The sequence below is a fragment of the Cupressus sempervirens genome, chromosome 10 (assembly GCF_028749045.1).
Source record: "Cupressus sempervirens isolate cs-2001-9-10 chromosome 10, ASM2874904v1, whole genome shotgun sequence".
Lineage (NCBI taxonomy): Eukaryota > Viridiplantae > Streptophyta > Pinopsida > Cupressales > Cupressaceae > Cupressus > Cupressus sempervirens.
Window position 1 is genome coordinate 271,121,732 of NC_143127.1, and position 18,770 is coordinate 271,140,501.

Here is an 18,770-nt window from a genome sequence, read left to right on the forward strand (position 1 = left end):
TTTATATAGAAAATACCTTTTGTTACTTGGAGATTTACAGGCAATCGTTAATGCTTGTGCCAAAATTTGGTTTATAACGTTCTCAATAGAATACTTGTAGAGATCTTAAGATCCACTGTAGAATTGTTAATCATTGTTTGCATCTTGCTTGACATACTTCTATCACTTCAGTATCTGTGTATGCTCATGAGGTAATTGCTCTAAACCAAAATGTCAATGCTATCAATGGTAACATTTATGTTATGTTGTCGCTACGATATGGTAGCAATGGTTGTAGCAATGGTTGACTTTAAAGTAGTCAGTACAATAATTGAATGAAATGTAGATCTAGTTGAAAAAAATCAATGAAGTGAGCAATGGTTGTGACTTTAAATTTGTTATTACAATGCTGATTACTCATAATTGAATGAAATGTAGATTTAGTTGAAAAAACAATCAATGATGTGAGCAATGTTTGTGACTTGAAAGTTGTTATTACAATGACTATTACTCATAATTGAATGAAATGTAGATTTAGTTGAAAAAACAATCAATGATGTGTTGCCCAAGTAATAGGTGCTCAATATTGTTGTTGTGGCCTTGAGACCTTAGCTTTAAGCAAATAACTTGCCAAATAAGCTGCTATAAAAAATGCAATAACTTAAGATTTTGAGAAACACAAAATTAGGATGATTACATTTGCATCCTTTTTGTTTGTTGTTCCATGATTTTGATACAACTTGAGAGTTTGTTAAAGCAAACATATATAAAGAGCATTAGTTGTTGTAATTGGAATTTGCTTCCAAATAAATTGTTCATGTTAACTATTATACATGCTATTTGAGGTTTCATTGGGAATTGTTGGGCTTTGACCTGCTACAACTATTGTGCATAGTATTAAAGTTTTCTAAAATATCTTGGAGTGAGGAATGGCCCATAGAGGTAGAGGAAGCTCTATACCTATTTCCAAGCGAAGAGCCCTTGTTAATGTTAGAAATATTATGCCCATCGAAAATAATAGGCAAAAAAAGTAGTTCAGGAGAAGTGAAGAGAGAAGAATGGCAAAAGAGAAGTTGAATTGTTATGTTGTCATATATCTATAGTCAAGATGGATAGATAGATGAAAGTTTAACTAAGCATAGTCGATGGGACATCCTTACCACTAGTAAACCAATTGAAGTAATTCAATTCTCCTTTCGTGTAAGTTGATGATGAGCCGACTCAATTGATCGACATTCTCCTTGTTGAATAAGTTGTGCCAAGAGTTATTAGATATAATATCCACAAATTTGATCCTATTGTCCCTGTATGTATCACATTCTAAAATAAAGTGTTGTTCAGTTTCCACCTTCCCAAAATTGCAAAATGTGCAAACTCTCTTGTTTCAAGACTCTTTTGGCCTCTTCCATCACTTGGTCTCACATCGAAGCTTATGAGAGTTAGTTATAAGTTGAGCAATAAGAGTTTTACCTCTCCAAGAACTGCTAGCCTCTATGTATGCCTTTTGGAGTTGATTGTACGTAGGGTTGAACTTGTTGATGTAATAAGTCTTTTTCCTTCTGAACCCCTTGCACCAATTACTTTTGTAGAATTTTCCCATAACAAAGGTTTTAATTTATTTATTGTTGGTGGGACGCATATTGAAAAGAATATTCCATTTCTTCATCCACTTGATGTTTTGTTGCATCCATGTCCTTTTCCGTTTGCACAAAATATCATCAAAGACCACTTTAGGCCACCTACTTGCATACATTTTTTCAATTCTCTTAAAATAGCTAATGAGGTGAACTGTAGCAAGAGCCTCAATATGGTCGGCTCCCACTTCATGAAGCATGATATCATATGAATCAATGTTTTTGATCTTGAACTCGCTTGTTATCCAATGTTTTTGGATGCACTCAATTTGTTTCCATTTTTAAAGTTGAACTGTTGCTAGCCAATGTTTCACATCCATAGAGAACTATCGATACCACAAGAAGGCCAAACAAAGTTTGAGTAGTTTTCCAATCCCAAACCTCTGGATCACGACACCTTTTTTAAAGTAAATAAAGAGCCTTCCACCATCCTAAAACTCTTTTCTTTCCACAACCTTCCTAGTTTAGACTCTTGTTGTAGTCAATCCCAAGATATTTATACTTCACAACTTCCTCAAGAATGCTACTTTCAAAATAGAACTTATGCTAGTGTTGTTTTCTGCTTTTAGAAAAAAATGTGATTTTGGTTTTTACTTACTTGCATCCCTACTATTTTGCAAAAACACTTAAGAGTAGATGTTCTTGCACTCCATGGGTAGATTGCGCAACCAAAATGAGATCATTTGCATACAAAAGCAACCTAATTAGAAATTCACCTAGTTGGATACCCTCACCGTTTTGCATGTCTAACCATTCTTCAAGTTTGTTGATATATATGCCAAACAGGGTAGGAGAAAGAGGACAAACCTATTTAACCCCTATGTCATTCCTAAAACATTTTGAAATGCCATCTGAAGTTTTGATTTTGGCTTTCACCTCCTCATACATCCTATGGACAATAACTCTGAGATTTGTAGGGATCCCTAATTCTTCCATCCTGAGCCAAAGCTTATCTCTAGGTACATTGTCAAAAGCTTTTTTAAAGTCAACAAATCAACAAAAAACCTTATCATTTTTTTCCCATGCTTTTTTGATAATGTGCCTCAGGGTGATACAATGGGCAACAATAGAGTGTTTTGGCCTAAAACTAGCTTGACCTTTTGCACACTTATGATTTTCCTCGGCCCATTTGCTAATTTTGTTTTCTATCATGTTGTCAAAATGTTTTGCTAACAGAGGGTTAATCATTATAGTCTTGTAGTTGGAGGGGCTATTGACATCACTGCTCTTATAAAGGGGCACAACAAGACTAACAATCCAATCTATAGGGAACACGTGTTGGTTGATATTATTGAATATTTCCATAATGAGCGATGCGAGAGATTTCATGCCCCACTTAAGATACTTTGCTTAAGCTCCACCAAGTCTTTTGCCTTACTTGTACCCAAATTTTTTAATACCCATCTCAACCTCTTGCATCGTGAAAATATCTTTCATATTGTTGACCAAGGGTGGTAAATCCATCTCCTCTTTTTCATAGAGTTTTCTAACATACTCAAACTATTGAGTGATTGTAATAATATTTTCAATTTGTTTCTTCCTTGGTTGTAGCTCTCTCCAAAAAAGCTTAGGGTTATTTTTACCAAGAGAGATAAGTTCTTCCCTCCTTGTGATCATAAAGTTTGCTTTTCTTCTTCTTTAATATTGTTGACCAAGGGTGGTAAATCCATCTTCTCTTTTTCATAGAGTTTTCTAACATACTCAAACTATTGAGTGATTGTAATAATATTTTCAATTTGTTTCTTCCTTGGTTGTAGCTCTCTCCAAAAAAGCTTAGGGTTATTTTTACCAAGAGAGATAAGTTCTTCCCTCCTTGTGATCATAAAGTTTACTTTTCTTCTTCTTTAGGATCTACTAATACATTTTAATGTCGAGACTTGTTTTATTGGACTCTCTTAGCTTTCTTCTGGCCAAACATTACATTAGTTGAAAAACAGTTTGTTTCAGATTTCCTATGTTTTGATCTTTTGCACTTGGAAAGCGCCTTGTGAATGAGATTAGATAATGCATGGCTATTGACATCGTGCACATGTGTAAACTACTCCTATAGTTTCTCAAGTGTGGTCTTGAAGATGTCCCTATTTTCTGAAGTCAATTTTTTATTGCCTCATGAAAGTGGTTGTTAAGGGCATTGACTTTCTATCTTAAGTTGCCTATTGTTTGCCCACAACAATTTTATGTGCACCGGTCTATGGTCTGATTTAAGATCCCATGTGTGTTTCATGATCATAACTTCCTTAGTTTTTTCACACATTTTTTGTGAACATATTACATAATCCACCACACTTGCACCATTGTAAGTATTGCAAGTTAAACTATTCCATTTTGCAAGTGAAACTAATCAATGAAAGAAATAAGATACACTCATTAACATCTTTTTTGAAGGGGTTAACGTTGTCAGAGAGTGTATATATCATCAAACCTATTCCAACTTTATAAAGTTTAATAAGGTCTTGGAAACTTGTGGTAGCAAATTGGTTTCTAAAATAGGCAATCAACAAAGAGGAAAATTGACATTGGTTTATTTGAAACAATACAAAGGTATTTCAAATTGTAGGCTTATACGATAGACAAAGTAAACATATACGAAATAATTTGTAATAATTTTAGCGAGGGTGAATGAAATTTCACACAAGACTTGCCAATCTAATGTTGAACAAACATGGCAAAAAGAGGATGAAAATGAGCGATTACAAGGATAGGCAAAAACAAATACAACAAAGTTGACCATATTGAAGACCACAAGATCTTTTAAAAATATTAATTTCTATTATATGTGGAAATTGAACATTCTAGAATTAATTTATATTTATGTTTTGATTAAGTAAAAACAAGTTTTGAAAGGACACAAAACCTTGTACAAAGGGACAAGAAAGATATAACAATGAGGATCAAAAAACAACAGTGGAAAACCATCGGACAAACTAGAGGGACACAACCAAGATTCTTGCAAGAGGGGAAACAACCCAAGAAACCATAGACCATTAAAATTTACATTTTGGTCCAGACTTTTGAGAATGACATATCAAATGAAGGTTTGGAGGATTTGCCTTTTTTTCCTTTAACTAATGTCCAACCATCCTCCACCTTCTCGGCAACCTTTTGCCAATCTCCACTAACCCCCAAAACCCTTGCTGCAAAAGAAGCTACAGATCTCTAGATAGAGTCAGCATCAGAAAAAGGGACAACATAAACATTTTGACTCAAAGCCGCCAAAGGGACAACGATTGAATCAACATAGTGAACAACAGGAGAAGTGTTAGGAGCAACATTCTAAGTCAAAACCGTCGTAGGGACAATATTCAAATCACCGGAGACAGCAACAAAATCCTCAACCAAAGAGAGATCAACATGAGAAGAGATATCCAATCCATCCACCTTCGTGGATACTTTTTGAACCATATAGTAATCATTTGAAACCCCCAACCACCAAGAAGGTGATTTCTTCGATCAAACCATCTCAAAGGAGCATCACGCAATGAGATGGCCGGTCATATGACATTTCTTGCATCTAAAGGGAATATCCTCATAATCAAAAAGTTGAATCTAAGAACCATTTGGTCTAGCCAACTTTATCTTTTCAAGAAACCCTTTGGAGACATCTCTCTCCACAAGGATGCGGGTATGTCGTCCTATAGATATTGGAGGAAATCGAATCAACTAGGAAGAAATCCCTATGGGCATCCCCCACAGCTTCCAAGATTGAATCTAGCCAAAAGTGAAGGGGAAGATTCAATAGTCGTACTCAAGAGGAATCTTATTAAATGATTCAGTATTCAGATTAAAAGTTGGATACCAAGGCTTAGCCATTAGGGGGAACGTTTCCACCCAAGAGAAGCCACAATCCAAGATGGAATTTATATCATCAACATTAGCAAATTTCACAATAAAAGAACCCCTTACGACAAGGTAAATCTGAATTAAATTCGAAATGATTTATTCCCAAAATTTGGAGTTCTAAGCATGCAAATCTGAAAGACAGGGCCAAAAACCCTTAAACCTAAAAATAGCAGCAGTGGAAGAGTACTCTTCCACATATGTAGAAACCTCATATCAACAATATCTGAATCTAGATGAAGCACAATCAGGCATTACTTAGAGAAATAGGCACATCCGAACGACTAACAACAGCTAAACGAAGCCCCTTCTTCAAAATAGGAGCACCAACACCCGCCTCAAAAGCAGTCACATCCACATAGGAAATAGCAGATCTCCCCACAACAACCCTAGACGCATCCGGAGAACAAAGAGAATCCACAACATGAGCAGTTGGAGCAACATGAGTAGAATCCTTGACATCAACCAGACGATGAAGGGCGAGAGAGACAACTTGATGAGCCCCAACAAGAGCAACAAGGATGGAAGCAAGCGCAAGAGTCGTAGCATTTGTGTGAGTGGGAGTGAGAGCCTTCATTTCAAAATGTGGAAACTAATTTATATGTATGTTAATGCATTGTCATTTAGATGTTTTTAGAGTATTAGGTTAAATTCTTGTGTATTGACAATAATAGTGGCTAAAGATTAGAAGTTGAACAAAATAAAATCATTAAAATCATATTTTATTGTACTGCAGTACAATGTTATGTTCAATTTTATTTTGCCTTTGTCCACTTCTTAAGTGGTATTAGAGTCGAAGACAAAATGGAGATTGAAGACCTATGTGTAAGGACAAAAAGTTTTTTTGTTGTTTTATTTAGAATTAGAGTCAGAGACAAAATGGGAGATTGAAGAATTGTGTAAGGACTGAAAGTTTTTTTGTTGTTACCCTATTTAGAGTTTGTTGGATCTCTATTGATTCTTTTTTTAAAAAAAATTAGCTAACATTGCTTAAGAAGTTTTCAACCTATACTTCCAATATATTTGGGTAAGAATTATGAACATTGATCTTATATAATGAGAGTTACACTTAGGGCCCATTTGGTTGCTGGCATAGGAATTGGGAAATAAAATTGAAAATGAGAATGAGTATGAGAATGGGGATTGAAAATGAGAATAAGAATGAGAATGGGGATTGAAAATGAGAATAAAAATTTGCAATTTTAGTCTTGTGTGGTTCTCCTAAAATTTGATTGAGAATACGCTAATCTTGTATTTGGTTGTATAAAATTGGAATTGTATTAGGAAATAGGAATTTAATTTGTTTAAACTTCTTAATAGCATACATGGGACTACTACAATAATATTTGCCAATCTTATACAACTACATTAATCATTATACAACACAGACAAACATATATTTGTTAATTATTGAAGAAAAATTGTAAAAAAAATGGCCTCTTAATGAAACAGTTACAAAAATCTCTAGTGAAATTGTGGAATGCTAAATTTTACACAACCTACAAAAACATTTGTAAATATAAACATTATCAATAGTAGGAGGTAGAGTAGGACTGGATTTACATCAATACAAATTGTAGGGGTAGAGGCTGAAATAAATCATTAAAAATCATTGGTATCAAGAAATTGGTCTTCAATGTCATCAAGGAATATCATTTCCGAAAAATATGAATCCAAATCTGTGGAGAATGAACCGAAAACATCATCAACATACTTTTGATCCCACTTCATTTCTTGCAAAGAACCATCTCGATGACAAATTTGGGAATTCAAATCTTCCAAAGTATCTCTTTGCAGACGGATATTCATCTTTTGAGTCTTTGTGTTTGACATTGAGTGCAGGAATTGGAGATGTTGAAATGTTAGCTTCATGTGTACTTGCAATTTCAACTTCAAAAACATTCCCATTTTCCTATTCAAAAAATGCCTTTGAGAGGTGCCTTTGTAGCATCTGGAGACCTTGTTCTGCTTCCCTACATTGCTCGACTACTAACTGGTTGATCATTACACCAATGAGGGATAAATGGAAGTTATGGGAATCATGGAGTATGTGTTGGACAAGAGTTCATACATGTAACATGTCTTTTATTTTGGGGCTAAATTGGGAATATATATTCCTATTCCTCATTGCAATGTTACGTATCAAATGAAGAATAAAAATCATATTCTAATTTTCAATGACTATTTCGGTTGAATTCTTATTAGGGTTCATTTGGTTCATGGAGTTGTAGAACTTGAGATTTTTTACAAATCTCAATTTACCCAAATCAAGGTTTTGCAAATCTTCATTTTATTTTGGGGATTTTACTTGAATTGTTTGTTTCACTCGGAAGATGAGTGAGAAGATACATTTTTATGCGTTTGGTTCCTCGAATTGGAATTGGAATTAGATCACAAAATCATGCAATGGTTTGAAAATAGAATAAAAATAAGATTTGTCTAAATGCGGAATCTAATCTCTAACATCATTCACATGAAATAGTTTAAATTAAAAATTAGACAATTAGGCTTATATGTGGGAGTTTTCCTCTCGGAAATGTCTTTCTTTCCCCAGATAATTGTTACCCCTTTGCTTGAACTTAAATTTTCTGACTATGAAAACAATTTTGGATTTTTTCCTTCTTACATTACAAATTACCATGATTTATTTCCATTCTTATTTGGAAAATAAAAATAAAAATTATATGAACCTTCCATAATTGCCTTCTCCGTAGCATCTTATTAGTTTTTTTAGCAACAACATAAAGTCTTGGCATGATGGATGGTTTGTCTTTTTAATTTTTGTGTGGATATTAACTTGTATTTTGAGAGAGTATGAAGTTTGAAAGCATGCACATAAATTGATTGCCAAAATGCTCAAGGTCATTGATAAATCGGTTCAAAACCTCTCTCGTACTAGTACAAATAAATATTGATAATGTAATCCTGGATTTTATATGAAATTAATGGCTATGTTTTAGTTTATACACAGATAAATTTGTTTCACTCGCTTCTTTTTATTTGGGCGTTGTTTGATTCCTCTTCATTTTATATTATTTTGAATTTCTCTTCTAAATATCAATATAATCACATTATAATAACTGTGTTGTTCCTCATCTTATATTATTTGGTATTTCACTTGTAAAGAAAAATTGTACTATAATAGCTATAAATTAGACATTCAAATCTTATAATTTTAACTAAGATATTTTTTAGTATAATTTGACAAGAATATTTATTCATTCAAAAAAAAAAATTGAAGGATCACTATTTTTAAATTTTAAAAATTGGTTTATTATTTTTAAATATGATTTTAAATTTAAAACTAAATTAACATGTATGATATTAATAATTATTTAGCATAAATATGATATATTTATAAACTCTATTTTGATTAAGAAATATTTAGATCGCGCTTTATTATAGGCCATCAAAATAAATTCATAAATATCTTAAAATAACATATTTTTATAAATATATAATTTATCATTTAATTTTTAACTATCGACTTATGTTGCAAGCTCAAAAACATGCAACTACTAGTTAAATCTTTTTTCACATGACTCCTCTACTTCATTCCTAATGTTCTAAGACCGGATTCGTAATTCATTCAAAATATTGCTTATAATGTCATATCTTGTATATTTTGCGGAGTTGTTGATGTGAGTTTGTTCTTCTCCTCTTGGCAGTATTCTATTGTCAACACCTTTACAATTTTGTTATTGTATTCACACAATGTTGCAAATCTTACTCGTCTATGCTTTCAGTTTAGAGCTGAGCAGAAGCTTAAACAGATTTAATTCTTATATTTTTGTCATAATTTTGCAATATTTTCTTTCTGCAATTGATGTTGATTGTTGCTCCCCTCAAAGCTTAAAATTCTCAATGATTACGTCATCTAGTATTTTTTGAAATTGCAAAATGTGGAAAGAAATTACCACACTCTTCTTCAAATAATGAACTACTATTGCAATTGACACTACAAAATGTTATGAACTTCAAAACTAGAGGAATCTGGTTTTACACATTGTTTGGAACCATGATTCCTAATATTTCTAGGCATCTTTTTTTTTTGCACTCCTCAAAAAGTGTCTAATAATTTTGATTCCATTTTGCCAATTTTGTAACAGACGCAAAAAAAAAAATCAAATTCAAATTATGAAAAAGCCAATTCCCATCATCTTTCATGAGTCAAACAAACCCTTAGTTCATTAAAGTCATCCACAAATCCACAAAATGAGTCTACTTTGAATGCTAATGAAAATAAGAAGTTTGAAGAAAATAGGGAAAATAATTTAAAGGCTTTGGAGATAATTGGACAAGGATTGGATGACTTGGTCGTTGAAAAGATTATGCTAGTTGCTATGACCAAGCAAGTATGGGCAATCCTTGAGACGACATATCCAGGTACAAGAAAGGTCAAAGTTTCTAAACTACAACCCCTTAGGAGAGAATTTGAAATGTTCCAAATGAAGGATTATGATTTAATAAATCAATTTTCAAATCATATTGCATATTTGGTTACACAGATAAGAATGAATGGTGATGAATTATCATATCTAAAGGTTGTAGAAAAGATCTTAAAAGGTATGCCTAGTAAGTTTGATTCTATTGTGGTGACAATTGAGGAAACTATGGATTTGTCAACATTAGCCATAGATGAGATGTTTGGATCATTACAAAATCATGAAGATAGGTTGAACAAGCAGAATAATACTTCATTAGAGAATGAATTCAAAACACAAATGACATTTGGCAAAGGTAGAGGAAGAAGAAGATTCTTACCTATCAACATATGGAGGGTGAGATAATCCTGAACTTCAAAATAGAGGTGTATTTGTCTAATTTTTTCCCTTATTACAAGGACACATGGTTCTTCCTTGTGTACATCTATGCTACAATTGACAAATCTTACAAGGTCTTGAAATGCTCACATGAGTTATAAAATGGATAAATTGTAAGGAGGCCTTATAAGATGCTAGAGTCAACAAAGGCAGGAGGGAACTTGTTATCTCGAGCTATAGCTTCTTGCTCATAGATGATTCATTGCATAAGAAGGAACTTATTTGTGTCCTTGAAAGTTGGGGCTTAACAAATTTGTCCATGAAGAAAAGAGAAGAGTTGATACATTTGTGTCCCTAAAGAGAAGAGGGGGCTTGGTAGCATGATTGTCCTTCAAGGAGTGAGGGGGGATGGGGAAATTTGAATATGACTTGTCAATCACTTGAGGAGGCATTAAACACACTCAAATGAGATGTGGACTTTTGTAGGAAAGACATCTCACATATAGATAAATTGTGATTTCCAGAAGAATTAAAGGAGATGATAGACACGCTCAGAGGAGATATGAACTTTTAGAGGAAAGGTGTCTAATGTGAAAATGCTAAAGGAGGCATTAGAAACACTTAGAAGAGGTGTGTAATTTAAAAGGAAATGTGCCTCATTGTGCAAGGGAGGTGGGAATACTCATATTGTGAAGACAAATTCAAGTTTTGCAGTCAAGAGATTCACTGTGTAGTCAATTTGGTGTTTCTTGAGTGAGTGAGAAGAATTGATGGAGATATTTATCAGTCTTTAGAGGGTTAAACACCCTTGCAACTTCCACTCTTGTTCATATTTATGTAATAAGTGGGGAATGTGGATGTATTAGATTAAGTAGGTTAGTTTTAAATTAATAAATACATTATAGGTAGTGGTTAGTTGGGAATTTGCATTCCATAGGCAATTAATCACCAAAAAACCAAAAATTTAAAAAACCAAATATATTTTATTATAGATTATCCAATATGGATCCAATGTGTGATAAACACACTTAGAGGAGATGTGGACTTTTGGAAGAAAGTTGTCTCACATGCAAGCATATCATGATGATTGTTTCCACAACACATGAGGAGGCATTAGATACACTCGTAGGAGATATGAACTTTTGGAGGAAAGGTATCTAGAGGAGGTATTAGACACACTAAGAGGAGATGTGGGATTTTAGTGGAAATGTGTCTTATTGTGCGAGGGAGGTGGGAATACTCATGTTCTGAAGATAACTTTAGGTTTTTTGGTCAAGAGATATATTGTGTAGACAATTTGGTTTTTCTTGAGTTAGTGAGGTGGATTGGTGACGACTGGTGACGACGCTTCATAAAAGTCTCCAGAGGGTTGGGTTTAAAATCCTTGTAACTTCCACTCTTGTTCAAAGTTGTGTAATAAGGGGAGAATGTTGGCATACTACATTAATTAGGTTAGTTTTAAATTATTAAATACACTATAATTAGTGGTTAGCTAGGAAGTTGCATTCCCACAAGTAGATAATCACTAGAAAATAAGGCTTTAAAAAGGAAAAGTTAAATTGTATTATAATTATCCAATGCAGATCCAATGTAATCACACTTCATTTTGATCAATCTATAATGTTATTTTCTACATATACTTTCTCACTATAATGAACAAATTGATATTACTCGTCATTGTGGATTATATCAAATATGAAGTAAAGAAATTAGCAAGTGATAGATGGACTTCAAGCTGAATATTTTTAATGGGGAGTTGATAACTTTACTCACATAAAAGGAATCTAAAGTAATGTCATTTGAGATGGTTTTTCGGTAGATTGGACGAATAGTGCGATTATTCCCCTTTTTAAAAATGGGGACAAATCAATAACCCATTTAACTATTGCATTGCTACATTCAAGCCCCTTTGTGACATACTTTTTGAGAGCATGGTGGAACATGTGGATCAATAGTTGGACAAAAAGTGAAGAAAAAAAAAAGATAAATGACAATCAGGTTTTAGGTTTAGGCATTTCCTCATTGATAATTGGATCAATCTTTAACATTTGATAGAGAAAATATGAGATAATCAAGGCAGGAAGTGTTAGTGTAAATTATTATTATTTACACTTTACTTAAGTTTACTTAGTTAAATGCATTATTAGTTTGTTATCTAGGAGTAAGCATACTCTTATGTGTTGATTTGTTGACAAAATATGAGTTTGCACCTACCTTGTCATACTTATCCTCTCATCTACATGGAGGATAATCCACTTTTCATGGACATATGCTTAGTTGTCATGCTTATCTCCTAGCACTTTCTAGCTCATTCTAGAAGCATCCTAGAGGCCTTTATAAATAGGCTCTCCTATTGTATTTTTGTACAACAATTTTATTTTTCATTGTTGGAATATATTTTCTCTTACACCGTTGAGCTTCTGCAAGCCCTAGCTTTCCTTCTTTGGTTTCTATTCAATAGGTTATTTGCATGCAGGTGGTCTTGGTGATTTGTGAAGTTGACTTTCACAACTTCTACATGGTATCAGAGCATCCCTGTTGCTTCTTGGTTTGAAGATTTTTGAAGCCGCGATTCAGAGACACAAGCCCTAGTTTCTTCAAGATTTTTCTCTTCACTCAGGAGGAAGTGCATTTTTTTGGGGCAAATATTTTTTCAAAAAAAAGAGTTTTGTATTTACACTTTTTTTGTGAAAATTTTGTATGTGTATATATATATATATATATATATATATATTTATTTATTTATTTATTTATTTATTTATTTATATAACAAATTTTTTTTTCCAAAAAATGTAAATTTAACTGCCTATTTTTTCATTTTTCGCAGGGTCACCAAAATGCCATAGGTCACAGCGACCACCTCAGCCAGTGTTTCTACCACCCCTATGGCTTTGCATCTACCTCTAGCGGCCTTCCTAGCGACTGATCTTGCTTCTATCAGTGGCTGCCTCTGTCCACTCCAATCTGCTTCCACGCCCAAATCTGCCGCCCCTGCAGTCACCAAGCCCTTACTTCCAGTTGCCAAAGTTTTTGCTTTCACCAGATTTTTTTTCCTCACGACGGTCAGTTGACAGTCGTACGACCATCAAATTTTTTGCAGTGACTGTAATTTTCCAGAGAGCTTGTTTTTGGAGCAACATTTGGTTTTTTTGCCATAACTTGAGCATACAGAGGTCTTTTTCCAATTTGAAAGAAGTGCCAGAAAGTTGTTTCTGAGACGGAGACAATGATCCTAGTTTCATTTCTTTTCGAGCCTATTTGAGCTCCCATTTTTAGCTTTGAATTAGATGTTTTAGTTTCCTCCCACTCTGCATCCAAAATCTAGGTTTTTTTTTCTTAGTTTTTGTGCTTTCTATAGTTGTTTATTTGGTATTTGAGTGATATCTTTATATGTTGTGGAGGGAGCATTTTATTTTTTGTAATTTACTTTAGAATAGACCCTTCTGCTTCCATCTTCTTCTCTCAATGTCAGACCCTTCTGTGACCTGGCTAATGCCTCACAACTATCACATCTAGAAAACACAAATGACTAGGCTTCTCATGTCATGAGGCTTATGGTCATGTCTGGATGAGAACCAACCTGTTTTGTAGCACCCTTTTGAGGTTCTTCAAAACAAAAACAAAATGGATGAAGCCATGGGATTGACTGCACTAAACATCTCCGATAGTCTACTATTTCACTTGGATGGTTTGACCACTCCTCGGGTTATTTGGACCAAGTTTCACAACTTGTTTGGCATAGTGAATGAGTTTCGAGCACTACAATTTGATGTAGAGTTGAATTCTTTGACACCAGCCAACTTCCCCACCATTGAAGACTTCTTGATGAAGTTCAAATCTATGTGTACAGTTTTGCAAGGATGTGGGAAAAACAAAACAAATGATGAGTGTATCTTTTTGATACTCTCAAAGTTGTGAGGATAGTATCAAATCTTCTCTTCCACTTTCTACTCCACTATGTAGTGCTTGCCCCTAGTTTACATTTTCAAGCTACATTTATGATATGATTGCCAAACTCTTTTAGGCCAATTTATGTTTGATGAGTAGTATTATTATTTTAGAGATTATCAGAGGATGTTTACACTCAGTTTATTATATGATGAGATTACTTGGTACTCTATATTTCGTGCATGTATGATGATTATTCAATGGTTTTAGTTATCGATGATGATTAGTTAGATGGCTTATTATTTCATGTGCCTCTTATGGATACTTACCCCATACTGCATGTGTATGGTGTGCGTGTTGTTTTATTTATGTATGGTGTTTCTGATATGGTTAAGGAAGGGAGTCGTAGTCACCTGCTAGTCGGGATCTACACGATGCACCACTTCCTGCCATTCCCTGTTTAGCTTAGAATATTGTGTTTGTACATGCGTGGATTTTATGCAGGTTGCAGGTACCTGGTATCGACTTCCCTGAATTGTCAGGATGAGCGTACCCTATCGCACTATCTCAATGGTAAGAGAGGGGAGATAAACTCTTAAGTCCAAATCCTAAACCCTTTAGCCAATTGTCCTAATTGGTAATTAGGACAAGTATCTGAGTTAAGTACCCTCCGAATGCATCAAATGATGTAATTTTGTGATTATAACCCTTTTTGTTTGATTTGGTATGTATTTTTCTATGATGGGTTTTCGTATGTTGCTTTATGAGTCCTTGGTGTATTTTCTATAAATTAAGTCTAATTAAAAAGACTAATTAATGATTTAATTTAATAAGGAATTATTATGATATCTTTATATTTAATTAATTAATTAATTAATTAAATAAAAGAATTAAAGTTGGAAATTAAAGTTCAAAGATATATTTAGAACAGGATAATATTTATTTAATTTAATAATAATATATTTGGAGTTCATTTTTAAATAAATGCTAAATATTATTGTTATTTAAATTAATTAAATATGTTATCAATTAAGTTCTAAAATAAATTAAAAAGTTGAAAGATATTAATTTATTAAGAATTCTAGATCGCATGATCTAAACATGAGTTAAATATAAGAATTAAATTAAAAGATTAAATTATAAAAATTAATAATGTTATTTTAATTTCTTAAAAGTGCACATAAGATTAAAGTAATAAATTAATTAACAATAGAAGTCAAGTGAAATTTTAAATAAAGTTATTTAATAATTCAACTTAATGTGCATGAAAGTTGAATGCAAAAGAATAAGAAAAGATAATAAAAGTTAATTTGGAGTTAACTGAGTTGTGCAAAGAGTCTTCTCGGGTAAATGCACAATTAGTGCCCCAATTTGAAGAGAAATTGCTTATCACAACTTTGGGGGTTCATTTTTGAGATGGAGGATTTTGGACGGAAATTTTTGGGGGACAATTTTTGGAAGCAAATTTCAGAAGGCTGATACGAAGAAAGTCTTCGAGGGGAAGGTTATTGAGAGGAGCGAATTTGCATACAGTTCCTGGAGATTGTATATTAGCATCAGGATCAGGTAGGGTCTTGTGTATTGATCGTTGATTATTTACGCAATCTCTCTATCCCTTGTCTTCTTCGTGCCTGTGGATTGTATATCTAAATTCTCTGTGATGAATGTTAAAATATTACGATATTAGAATTTATCAGATGCTTGCCAATAAACTTCTGTATACATGAGATTTAAATGGGAAGGGTTGAATCTAATACCGAAATTCTAGATTAGAAGTTTGGACGGTTGACTTTATTTCTATACTAGTTTATAAAAAAAAAGGGCAATTCTTTAATATATATATTTATACGTTTATATATATATTAACAAGAATTTGAATTAGTATATTTATAAATCTATATATCTTGATATATGCATATCTATTTTTTAAACACAATTAAATTTTTAAAAAAAAAATTAAAAAAAATAAAAAAAAAATATTTGTTTTAGTGGGGGGGAGGGAATCACCCCGTACCCACCCCCACTGCCGGCGGGCCGACAGTACCTGCGTCGCAGGTACTACGACGGCAGGTACAGAGTACCTGCCACCGCAGGCCCTGCGACCGCAGGCCTGCGACAGACCGCAAGGTCCTTTCTAGCCGACGAGCTTTAAAACGTATTTTTTTTTTAAAGTTTTTTTTTTTTTTAATTCATTTTTTTATTATGTATAAATTTTATTACTTTTTAAAATTTTAAATTTATAAAAAAAATTTAATATATTTAAATTAATAAATATTTTTTTTTTAAATCTTGATTGATATCGATTAGTTAAATAATAATGCATTTAACATAGTTGTAAATTTAATTTATTAATAATTTTGCTTAAATATTAATAAATTAACAATTAATGGTTAGATTTAAATAAGTAATTAGATCAAATAATTATTGATTAATTTAATTAAAATTAGTTTAATTAAGTTAATTAATAAGGAATTTTATTTGACTACATTATAAATTTGGATTATTGATTTAATGAAAGTTATTATAGAAAGGGTTAATCGTAAAGGGTAGTTGTGAAAATCTAGTTACTTGAATTTGACATTAAACTGAAACATAAACCTTACCTTAACTCAAATAATATACTTTCAGATCCAATCTCTGAGACTTTGATGTTGTCTTTGTACTTTGAATGTTTTGGGGTTGATTTAGCGTTGACCAGTTTAGGTTGTTACCAGAGGCTCGGGGTTGTGAATGTGATGTCATGATGATTTGGTCTCGATCTTTCTTAACCTGACCATGGTAATGTGATGAAGTGCTCTATGACCTGATCGTGTTACTGTTTGTTATTGCTTTCCAGTTTCCTTGTGTGAAGCTGAGGTGTATGTATTTGAGAATACCTAACTTAACCATTTCTAAGTCTAGATCAGTTATACTTGTATTACTTTCTGGTTGCTCATTAGAGAACCATTGGATTTTGTGACTTATCATTGATGCCTTCAGTTGCTGATAGAGAACTGTCGTGGTTATATGATTACTATTTGATGTTATCTGTTGCTCATCAAGAACTGATATAAATTTGTGGATTATCTTTTTATGATGTTTTTCAGTTGCTTGTATAGGACTGAGGTAATTTTTTTATGATTCTTTGATTTACGAGTTCATGAGCTAGGGTAGGTTATCTATGTGTAGAGTCGGGAAGTGGCTTGCAATGGGGGTCGGAGCCCTAAGAGGCTGCCTTGAGAAACCCATTGTAAGTCGTTTTTAATAAGTGAAAACATTTTACACTAAATGAGAGAAAATGAACCTAACAAGATAATTGTATGTTCTCTCCCATGCCATGAGTGCTAGTACAGACTAGGATGGGGTAGAGAGAACGCTTGGTTACGACCTTGTATTCCATAGTATGCCTCGTCAGTACGAGAGGATACTAGTGGCCGCAGGATCAGTAGGGACCCGAGATTCCTAAGGGATTGCTCGGGTAACTTCTACATGACTTTTGCGATGACACTTTCTCGCTTGCATATTAGGTTTCCTACGTGTCTTGTGGTACCTCTGGGATTTAGATGTCAATCTTTTTAGGAACCCTTGAGTTAGCATACTTATAGGATTTCCTGGACTTAGAGAGTAATTTTGATTATAGGTTTTTGTTATCCTATTTGGGACTTGAGACTATCTCCTCAGCGCGGTGGGAGTGGACCATTTAGGTTCCACACGGTCGGGTGGTAGTGCTTTTACTCTTACCATTGAGATCCGTTCTGTGGTCACCGTGGTTGGAGATTTCGTGATTGGCATTTACCTACACTATGTTCTTGGATTAGTATGATGGATGGTTAGATTTTATGATAGATGTTTTATCATTATGGATGTATGGATGTATCATGTATGGTGAATAGTTTCATATATTTTTACTATACTTTGTATCATGGATTTGAGGATGTTGTATCTTGATCTTTACATATGTATATTCTTTTAAGCCTTTCACACCCTGTGACATGTACAGTGGATGATTGAGCATTCCGAATTAATTTGCCAAGGAGCATTCGGAACAAATGTATATTATGGACCTTGGAGTTTCTGATTATTCTTTTATATGTATGTGATAGTTGTTAGACTTAGAATTAATTAAATTTAAACGTGACTCAACGTCTTGGGATCTTTAAGAAATGTAACTTGCAATGTATGTTTGTCGATGATTACATGTTATTGCTTCCGCTACTATTTGTTTGATGTGTATGTCATACTTTCTTACTTTTTTTTTTAAAAAAATGTTTAGCAAACTTAGTGAAACTTTAGGTTAATTCTTTTGGATCCCTTGGCGGGGCGTTACATCTGGTATCAGAGCCTGATTTTCTACATTGGGAGCTCTGGGTATATTGGAACGCCACTAGTGTTAACTAGTTGAATAAAAATGCAAACCTTAAACTGAAACTTGAAACTAGTTGAACTGAAACAATATATAAACTATTAGTTACCTATTTTTCATACTTCAACACTCAAAACTTCAAAACTGAAATTATACTTAAACTGAAATTATAGGTAAACTGAAAATTGAAAATATCTTGTTTGCAAAACATGTGTCTTTTATCTATGTATTTTAGTAGTATGTTTCATGGTTATTTTAGCGTCTTGTGTCTTGGATATTATTGTAGGATGGTATCTGGGACGAGATCTTCTGTTAGGGGCCGTAGCC